General features: G+C 41.8%; 1 pseudogene across 1 annotated transcript in view; it reads right to left on the bottom strand.

Moving 5' to 3' along the window:
* The window catches only part of LOC309653380 (acyl-CoA wax alcohol acyltransferase 2-like), a 36082-nt pseudogene extending 25475 nt beyond the window's left edge, over window positions 1-10607 (bottom strand). The window contains exon 1 of the transcript in view: window positions 10523-10607. The product of the transcript in view is annotated as an acyl-CoA wax alcohol acyltransferase 2-like (transcript). The remainder of the gene's footprint in view (window positions 1-10522) is intronic.
* Window positions 10608-10816: the final 209 nt, after the last annotated feature.

Raw genomic sequence — 10816 nt, 5'->3', positions numbered from 1 at the left:
AGCAGAGTGGGGAAGCTTCGGAGCCACGGAGGAGAGCACAGCCACAGGAGTGTGGAGGGCAAAGCGGAGAGATTCCCGCACAGAGGCTCGGTGCCGAGCAGCACTCATCAGCCTGAGAGGCTTGTCTGCTCACCCGCCGGGGTGGGCGGGGGCTGGGAACTGAGGCTCGGGCTTTGGTCTGATCGCAGGGAGAGGACTGGGGTTGGCGGCGTGAACACAGCCTGAAGGGGTTAGCGTACCACAGCTAGCCGGGAGAGAGTCCGGGAAAAAGTTTGAAGCTGCCGAAGAGGCAAGAGACTTTTTCTTGACTCTTTGTTTCATGGTGCGCAAGGAGAGGGGATTCAGATCGCCGCCTAAACGAGCTCCAGAGACAGGCACGAGCCACGGCTGTCAGTGCGGACCCCAGAGACGGGCATGAGATGCTAAGGCTGCTGCTGCTGTCACCAAGAAGCCTGTGTGCTAGCACAGGTCACTATCCACATCGCCCCTCCCGGGAGCCTGTGCGGCCCGCCACTGCCAGGGTCCCGTGATCCAGGGACAGTTTCCCCGGGAGAACACACGGTGCACCTCAGGCTACTGCAATGTCATGCTGGCCTCTGCGGCCGCAGGCTCAACCTGCATCCATACCCCTCCCTCCCCCTCGCCTGAGTGAGCCAGAGCTCCCAAAGCAGCTGCTCCTTTAACCCTGTTCTGTGTGAGCCAAGAACAGACGCCCTCAGATGACCTACATGCAGAGACGGGTCCAAATCCAAAGCTGAACCCCGGGAGCTGTGAGAACAAAGAAGAGAAAGGGAAATTTCTCCCAGCAGCCTCGGAAGCAGCAGATTAAAGCTCTACAAACAACTTGATGTCCCTGCATCTGTTGAATACCTGAATAGACAATGAATCATCCCAAATTCAGGAGGTGAACTTTGGGAGCAGGATATATTAATTTTTCCCCTTTTCCTTTATTTGTGAGTGTATATGTATATGCTTCTGGGTGAGATCTTGTCTGTATAGCTTTGCTTTCACCATTTGTCCTAGGGTTCAGTCGTCCCTTTTTTATTTTTTTATTTTTTATTTTACTTAATAAATGTTTTCTTAATAATTTTTTCCTTATTTTCTATTTTTAAAAATTAAAAAAAATTCCTTAATAAGCTTTTTCATATTTTTTATTTTAAAAAATTTAAAAAAAATTTTCTTAATAAATTTCTTTCTTAATAATTTTTTATTAATTTTACTATAAAAAAATTAATAAATTTATTATAAAAATTTTTTCTTAATAAATATTTTCTTCATAATTTTTTCTTAATTTTTATTATAATAGCTTTATTTTATTTTATTTTATTTTATTTTATCCTCTTTCTTTATTTCTATTTTTTCTCCCTTTTATTCTGAGCCGTGAGGATGAAAGGCTCTTGGTGCTCCAGCCAGACATCAGGGCTGTGTCTCTGAGGTGGGAGAGCCAACTTCAGGGCACTGGGCCACAAGAGACCTCCCAGCTCCACATAATACCAAACGGCGAGAATCTCTCAGAGATCTCAGTCTCAACATCAAGACCCAGCTTCACTCAACGACCAGAAAGCTACAGTGCTGTATACCCTATGCCAAACAACTAGCAAGACAGGAACACAGCCCCATCCATTAGCAGAGAGGCTGTCTAAAATCATAATAAGGCCACAGACACCCCAAAACACACCACCAGAGGTGGACGTGCCCACCAGAAAGACAAAATCCAGCCTCATCCACCAGAACACAGGCACTATTCCCCTCCACCAGGAAGCCTACACAATTCACTGAACCAACCTTAGCCACTGGGGACAGATACCAAAAACAACAGGAACTATGAACCAGCAGTCTGCGAAAAGGAGACCCCAAACAAAGTAAGATAAGCAAAATGAGAAGACAGAAAAACACACAGCAGATGAAGGAGCAGGGTCAAAACACACCACACCTAACAAATGAAGAGGAAATAGGCAGTATACCTGAAAAAGAATTCAGAATAATGATAGTAAAGATGATTCAAAATCTTGGAAATAGAATAGACAAAATGCAAGATACATTTAACAAGGACGTAGAAGAACTAAACAAGAACCAAGCAATGATGAAAAACACAATAAATGAAATTAAAAATACTCGAGATGGGGTCAATAGCAGAATAACTGACACAGAAGAACAGATAAGCGACCTGGAAGATAAAATAGTGGAAATAACTACTGCAGAGCACAATAAAGAAACAAGAATGGAAAGAACTGAGGACAGTCTCAGAAACCACTGGGACAACATTAAACACACAAACATTCGAATTATAAGGGTCCCAGAAGAAGAAGAGAAAAAGAAAGGGACTGAGAAAATATTTGAAGAGATTATCCTTGAAAACTTCCTTAATATGGGAAAGGAAATAGCTAATCAAGTCCAGGAAGCACAGAGACTCCAATACAAGATAAATCCAAGGAGAAACATGCCACAACACATATTAATCAAACTATCAAAAATTAAATATAAAGAAAACATATTAAAAGCAGTAAGGGAAAAACAACCAATAACACACAAGGGAATCCCCATAAGGTTAACAGCTGATCTTTCAGCAGAAACTCTGCAAGCCAGAAGGGAGTGGCAGGATATACTTAAAGTGATGAAGGAGAAAAACCTAACACCAAGATTACTCTAACCAGCAAGGATCTAATTCAGATTTGATGGAGAAATGAAAACGTTTACACACAAACAAAAGCTGAGAAACTTCAGCACCACCAAACCAGCCTTACAACAAATGCTAAATGAACTTCTCTAGGGAAGAAACACAAGAGAAGGAAAACACCTGCAATAACAAACCCAAAACATTTAAGAAAATGGGAATAGGAACATACATAATGATAATTACCTTAAATGTAAATGGATTAAATGCTCCCACCAAAAGACACAGACTGGCTGAATGGATACATAAACAAGACCCATATATATGCTGTCTACAAGAGACCCACTTCAGACCTAGAGACACATACAGACTGAAAGTGAGAGGATGGAAAAAGATATCCCATGCAAATGGAAATCAAAAGAAAGCTGGAGTAGCAATTCACATATCAGACAAAATAGACTTTAAAATAAAGACTATTACAAGAGACAAAGAAGGACACTATAAAATGATCAAGGGGTTGATCCAAGAGGAAGGTATAACAATTGTAAATATTTATGTACCCAACATAGGAGCACCTCAATACATAAGGCAAATACTAACAGCCATAAAAGGGGAAATCGACAGTAACACAATCATAGTAGGGGACTTTAACACCCCACTTTCACCAATGGACAGATCATCCAAAATGAAAATAAATAAGGAAACACAAGCTCTAAATGATACATTAAACAAGATGGACTTAATTGATATTTATAGGACAGTCCACCCGAAAACAACAGAATAAACATTTTTCTCAAGTTCTCATGGAACATTCTCCAGGATAGATCATATCTTGGGTCACAAATCAAGCCTTGGTAAATTTAAGAAAATTGAAATCATATCAAGTATCTTTTCCGACCACAACGCTATGAGACAAGATATCAATTACAGGAAAAGATCTGTAAAAAATACAAACACATGGAGACTACACAATACACTATTAATAACGAAGTGATCACTGAAGAAATCAAAGGGGAAATAAAAAAATACCTAGAAACAAATGACAATGGAGACACGATGACCCAAAATCTATGTGATGCAGCAAAAGCAGTTCTAAGAGGGGAGTTTATAGCAACACAAGCCTACATCATGAAACAGGAAACATCTCGAATAAACAACCTAACCTTGCACCTAAAGCAATTAGAGAAAGAAGAACAAAAAACCCCATAGCTAGCAGAAGGAAAGAAATCATAAAGATCAGATCAGAAATAAATGAAAAAGACATGAAGGAGACAATAGCAAAGATCAATAAAATTAAAGCTTGTTCTTTGAGAAAATAAACACAATTGATAAACCATTAGCCAGACTCATCAAGAGAAAAAGAGAGAAGACTCAAATCAATAGAATTAGAAATGAAAAAGGAGAAGTTATTACTGACACTGCAGAAATACAAATGATCATGAGAGATTACTACAAGCAACTCTTTCCCAATAAAATGGACAACCTGGAAGAAATGGACAGATTCTTAGAAATGCATAAACTGCTGAGACTGAACCAGGAAGAAATAGAAAATATGAACGGACCAATCACAAGCACTGAAATTGAAATTGTGATTAAAAATCTTCCAACAAACAAAAGCCCAGGACCACATGGCTTCACAGGCGAATTCTATCAAACAACTAGAGAAGAGCTAACACCTATCCTTCTCAAACTCTTCCAAAATATTGCAGACGAAGGAACACTCTCCAACTCATTCTACGAGGCCACCATCACCCTGATACCAAAACCAGAAAAAGATGTCACAAAGAAAGAAAACTACAGGCCAATATCACTGATGAACATAGATGCAAAAATCCTCAACAAAATACTTGCAAACATAATCCAACAACACATTAAAAGGATCATACACCATGATCAAATGGGGGTTTTTCCAGGAATGCAAGGATTCTTTATTATATGCAAATCAATCAACGTGATACATCATATTAACAAATTAAAGGGGAAAAACCATATGATCATCTCAATAGATTCTGAGAAAGCTTTTGACAAAATTCAACACTGATTTATGATAAAATCCCTGCAGAAAGTAGGCATAGAGGGAACTTTCCTCAACATAATAAAGGCCATATATGACAAACCCACAGCCAACATTGTGCTCAATGGTGAAAAACTGAAACCATTTCCACTAAGATCAGGAAGAAGACAAGGTTGCTCACTCTCACCACTATTATTCAACATAGTTTTGGAAGTGTTAGCCACAGCAATCAGAGAAGAAAAAGAAATAAAAGGAATCCAAATCGGAAAAGAAGAAGTAAAGCTGTCACTGTTTGCAGATGACATGATGCTATACATAGAGAATCTAAAGATGCTACCAGAAAACTACTAGAGCTAATCAATGAATTTGGTAAGGTAGCAGGATACAAAATTAATGCACAGAAATCTCTGGCATTCCTATACACTAATGATGAAATATCTGAAAGTGAAATTAAGAAAACACTCCCATTTACCATTGCAACAAAAAGAATAAAATATCTAGGAATAAACCTACCTTAGGAGACAAAAGACCTGTATGCAGAAAATTATAAGACACTGATGAAAGAAATTAAAGATGATACAAATAGATGGAGAGATATACCATGTTCTTGGATTGGGAGAATCGACATAGTGAAAATGACTCTACTACCCAAAGCAATCTACAGATTCAATGCAATCCCTTTCAAACTACCACTGGCATTTTTCACAGAAGTAGAACAAAAAATTTCACAATTTGTATGGAAACACAAAAGACCCCGAATAGCCAAAGCAATCTTGAGAAGGATAAATGGAGCTGGAGGAATCAGGCTCCCTGACTTCAGACTATATAACATAGCTACAGTAATCCAGACAGTTTGGTACTGGCACAAAAACAGAAACATAGATCAATGGTACAGGATAGAAAGCCCAGAGATGAACCCATACACATATGGTCACCTTATCTTTGATAAAGGAGGCAAGCATATACAGTGGAGAAAAGACAGCCTCTTCAATAAGTGGTGCTGGGAAAACTGGACAGGTACATGTAAAAGTATGAAATTAGAACACTCCCTGATACCATGCACAAAAATAAAGTCAAAATGGATTAAAGACCTAAGTGCAAGGCCAGACACTATCAAACTCTTAGAGGAAAACATAGGCAGAACACTCTGTGACATAAATCACAGCAAGATCCTTTTGAACCCAGCTCCTAGAGAAATGGAAATAAAAACACAAATAAACAAATGGGACCTAATGAAACTTAAAAGCTTTTGCACAGCAAAGGATACCTAAACAAGACCAAAAGACAACCCTCAGAATGGGAGAAAATATTTACAAATGAAGCAACTGACAAAGGATTAATCTCCAAGATTTACAAGCAGCTCATGCAGCTCAGTAACAAAAAAACAAAAAACCCAAACCAAAAATAAGCAGAAGACCTAAATAGGCATTTCTCCGAAGAAGATATACAGATTGGCAATAGACACATGAAAGAATGCTCAACATCATTAATCATTAGAGAAATGCAAATCAAAACTACAATGAGATATCATCTCACACCGGTCAGAATGGCCATCATCAAAAAATCTAGAAACAATAAATGCTGGAGAGGGTGTGGAAAAAAGGGAACACTCTTGCATTGTTGGTGGGAATGTAAATTGATACAGCCACTATGGAGAACAGTATGAACGTTCCTTAAAAAACTAAAAATAGAACTACCATATGACCCAGCAATCCCACTACTGGACATATACCCTGAGAAACCATAATTCAAAAAGAGTCATGTACCAAAATGTTCATGGCAGCTCTATTTACAATAGCCAGGACATGGAAGCAACCTAAATGTCCATCGACAGATGAATGGATAAAGAAGATGTGGCACATATATACAATGGAATATTACTCAGCCATAAAAGGAAATGAAATGGAGGTATTTGTAGTGAGGTGGATGGAATTAGAGTGTGTCATACAGAGTGAAGTAAGTCAGAAAGAGAAAAACACATACAGTATGCTAACACATATATATGGAATCTAAGGGGAAAAAAAAGGTCATGAAGAACCTAATGGCAAAATGGGAATAAAGACAAAGACCTAGTAGAGAATGGACTTGAGGATATGAGTACGGGGAAGAGTAAGATATGACAGGGTGAAAGAGTGGCATGGACATATATACACTACCAAATGTAAAATAGATAGCTAGTGGGAAGCAGCCGCATAGCACAGCGAGATCAGCTCGGTGCTTTGTGACCACCTAGAGGGGTGGGATAGAGAGGGTGGGAGGGACGGAGACGCAAGAAGGAAGAGATATGGGAACATATGTATATGTATAACTGATTCACTTTGTTATAAAGCAGAAACTAACACACCATTGTAAAGTAATTATACTCTAATGAAGATGTTTAGAAAAAAATAAATAAATAAATAAAATAAATAAAAGAAGTAATTAAAACCCCAGACCCCTTTCCCTCCGCTACACAGCTGGGCGATGCAGGATAATTCTCTGAAAAACTGAACCAAAGAGACACTAGACTCAGATACTTACACTGCACATAGCTAAGATATTCTATATGCATCCAAATTTTTAACTCAAGTATGAATAGAGAATAAAGACAATCTCGGATATATAGTCCCAGAGGGTTTGTCTCCCACGTTCCTTTCTCAGGAAACGACTGGAGGATGTGCTCACCAAAATGAGGGAGTAAAGCAAGGCAGGATGGCATGGGATTCAGGTATAGAAATCCAACAAAGGAAAGAAGTGAGCAGGGCCAGGACTAAGGTGAAGAGAGCAAGGTGCCTAGGGCACAAAATTCAAGGAGACATTCACTCTCAGGGTCAGACAATTACTGATCCAACCCTTGTACAACCCTGAAAATGAATACCTTCTTAAGTTGTGCACCCAAGGTGTCTCACGGGCCCTGGAGGTGACAGTGGTGCATGAGACCAAACTGTAACAGGAGGATACTGGGCTCCAGCACCTGAACCCTCAGTCTCGCCTCCCCTCTTTCTCTTTCCCACATCTTCTGATCATCAAGTCCTTCTAATTCTACTCGAATTTCTTGAATCTCTGCTCTTCTCCCCTTCACAATTACTTCTGAGCTGGCTGAAATCACCACAATCTCTGACCTGAACTAGAGCAAAAGCTTCGTCCTATAATCAGTTGGCTACCCAGAATTAACTGTAGTGATCTCTCAAAAACACCAATCTGATGCCATTGCCCTTTGCCCAACCCAGTCATGGCTCCACATGGAAAAAGTCCAAACACTTTTCCATGGTTGACAATGCCCTACACAATCTTTCCCCTGCCTTTTTTGCCAGTCTCCTCTGTCTTCTTTCTCCCGTTCATTCATTCATTCATTCATTCATTCATTCACTATGTATTGAGTGTCAGTTCTGTGCCTCTTACCCCCTCACCCCACTTAACCACTGGTTACTTCTTGAATGCTTTATGCTCTCCCCTCATCCCAGCCTTCTCAGCTGTTGCCCAGTCTCTACCTTGAACATTCTTCCTTCTTCATTTATTTCTTATTTGTCCTCTAAGAGTCAACTCAAATTTAATAGAAAAATGGACAAAAGTCATGAATGGGCCCTTAACAGAAAAAGAAATACTAATTGCTGATAAATACATGAAAAGATCTCAACCTCATAATTAACGAAGTTCAGAATAAGGTTCATTGTTGTTTACACCTGCCATTCTGGTGGTGGCAGAAAGGAGTGTGCATGAGACCTCTGTTCTCTTTCCTGCCAACTTGGTGGTCATCTCTGAAGCCACATTTTTCAGCATCACAGTTTGGCGGGGCCTCCATCAGCCTGAACGTTTGTGTCCACGGAAAGCAGAGATTCCTACCATCCTGTGTTGGTTGTTTAACGTGAACAAGAAATAAGCATTTGTTGAGTTAAGCCGCTGAGTTCTCCACGTTACTTGGTTACCACAGCGTACAATGGCCAGGCCAATTAATACACTCTCACACGCTCTTCTTACAAATGAAGAAAACAAGACTCAGAGAAAATCAATAACCTGCTAAAGGAACACAGATAGTAAGGAGTAGAGCTGGGATTTGAACACTGGCAGTCTGGCTCAAAGACTGTGTTTTTAACATCCATATTTTTCTGCCCCTCGGCTATATGTGTATGTTCATGCACACGCATGCATGTGGTGAAATATATATATTTTTATATCCATAATCTCTGGCTACATACACACAAACTGTTAACAGTGGTTACCTCTGAGGAGCAACATTCTGGACAAGACTGAGGAAGGGGAACTACCAGTGTAAAAGCTCCATCCCCCGAGGTGGGCCTGGCCTGGGGTGGCCGTTCATAATGGTCATACTTCTCCCTCAATGCAGTGTCAGCTCCTAGGCCTTAGGGACTCTGCTCTCTCATGGTAACATGGTGGCAGTGAGGGGAGGCGGTGGTAATGAGGCAAGTCTGTGAAGATAGGACAAGAACTCAAGAAAGGGGACTCAGCTCTCACTGAGGAGAGGGCCCCAAGGCCTGGGCTGCATGGAGAGAAAGAGCAGAGGACCAGCTGGGACCCTGGTCCTCAGCAAGAGGCCATTCGGAGCTGATCTTTTTCCCCGTTCAGTTGAGAATGTTTATATACGCAGAAGGCCTGGCTTCCTCCTTCCTCTCTGGCCTAACATGCACTCTAGGGCCACGTCCACACCCAGCCTCCCAAACAGCAGTAAGTAAGGAGATGCAGGAGCTAGGGACAGGAGCTCATAGGTCAGAATCAAGCCCTTGTGGATTCAGCTCCCAGGCCAGCTCCTCCACTTGTTAGCTGTGAGATCTTGGATGGCCCACTTATACTGCATGTACCTCAACTTCCTCATCTGTACGATGGAGATGATTAGGCATGTCAGGTGCTTAGAACAGTGGCATGAAAAAAAAGTGCAATAGGTGTTAGCTAATACTATATGAGTGCAAGTTATCATTATGTATGTGTGTAGTTATCAGTGTGTATTATTATGCATAATAATAGCTTCTACCTCATAAGGTTGGCAGGAGGCTAAAATGAAACCATAGGTATGAAAATGCCTGGCACAAGGTAAGTAGCTGGTACATATGGATTCCTTTCTCCTGGTTTCTTTCAGCTCTGATTGCCCATAATTCCTAGGTTAACACTGCTCTTTTTAGCATTCAGACATCCTGATACCCACCCTAGGCAGGTATCTGGGCCCCCAATCCCTGTTCTCCAGCCCACTCTCCCTATTGACTGGCAAGTCCCAGGCTCCCAGGGCCCACCTGCATTCTTCCTTCCCAGATATCTTCCAGATTCATTTAGTTCATGACCCTGTCTCCAGACAAGTACTCACCTAAACCACTTAAAAAAATGAGAATTTTGTTCCAGGCCCCCCCCCCATAGGGATGGTTTGCTTCAGCACCTACAGTACCATAGCCAGCATCTAAGGAACTTCCGCAAAGCATTTGTGGTGTGTATAGAGGGGAAAATGTATGGGTAAATGGATGAATTCTTTTGGACAAGAGGTTTTCAGAGCTCCCTCTGCCACCAGGACAACTGTCTCACACTGATGGTCTGCTCAGGTCCCCAGGGTTGCAGCTAAACCCATTTCCTTGGCAGGCCTCAGTGGAACTGCTCCTCATCTTCCCCAGACATGCCCTCCAGGCCCCACTGACGACCCAGGAGGGCTCACTACACACATTGGCCACAGGGCTGGCTCATGCACACGTGCACACACATTCCTGCACAGGCAGGCACCCATACCCACATGCACACTCACAGATTCCACGCAGACCATGCCCAAGCACATCAGGCTAGAGGCCCGGGTGGCCAACTGTCCTTCTTTGCCTGAGATAACCCAGATTTCAGCATCGAGAGTCCCACTAAACCCTATAAGCCCTCAGTCCCAGGCAAACCAGGAGTTTTTGTCACCCTGCCAAAGGCCAAAGACTCACCAATAACCAAGGCGCTGAGGGCCCACTGGAAAAGAGCAAAGACGTCCAGGGCAGTCTTGAGGTCCTTCTTGGAGGGCAAGGGCATTATGCCCAGGGTCCTGGTGGCTACCAGTAAGTTCAATTGGGCTGGCCATCCCCAACTGCTCAGGGGCTGGTGGGGTTTCCTCCCTTTGTGCTTTCTTCTTCAGCCCCTGCCTAGTCTCCACCCCCTAACCTGCCTTCCCCCCACCACAGGACCACAGGACTACATGCTGCGTCTGCTTGTCCAGTTCCTTCCAGCCATCTACCTACCTG

The sequence above is a fragment of the Balaenoptera physalus genome (assembly GCF_965194825.1).
Source record: "Balaenoptera physalus genome assembly, chromosome: Y".
Lineage (NCBI taxonomy): Eukaryota > Metazoa > Chordata > Mammalia > Artiodactyla > Balaenopteridae > Balaenoptera > Balaenoptera physalus.
This window is presented reverse-complemented; position numbering and strand designations above follow the sequence as displayed.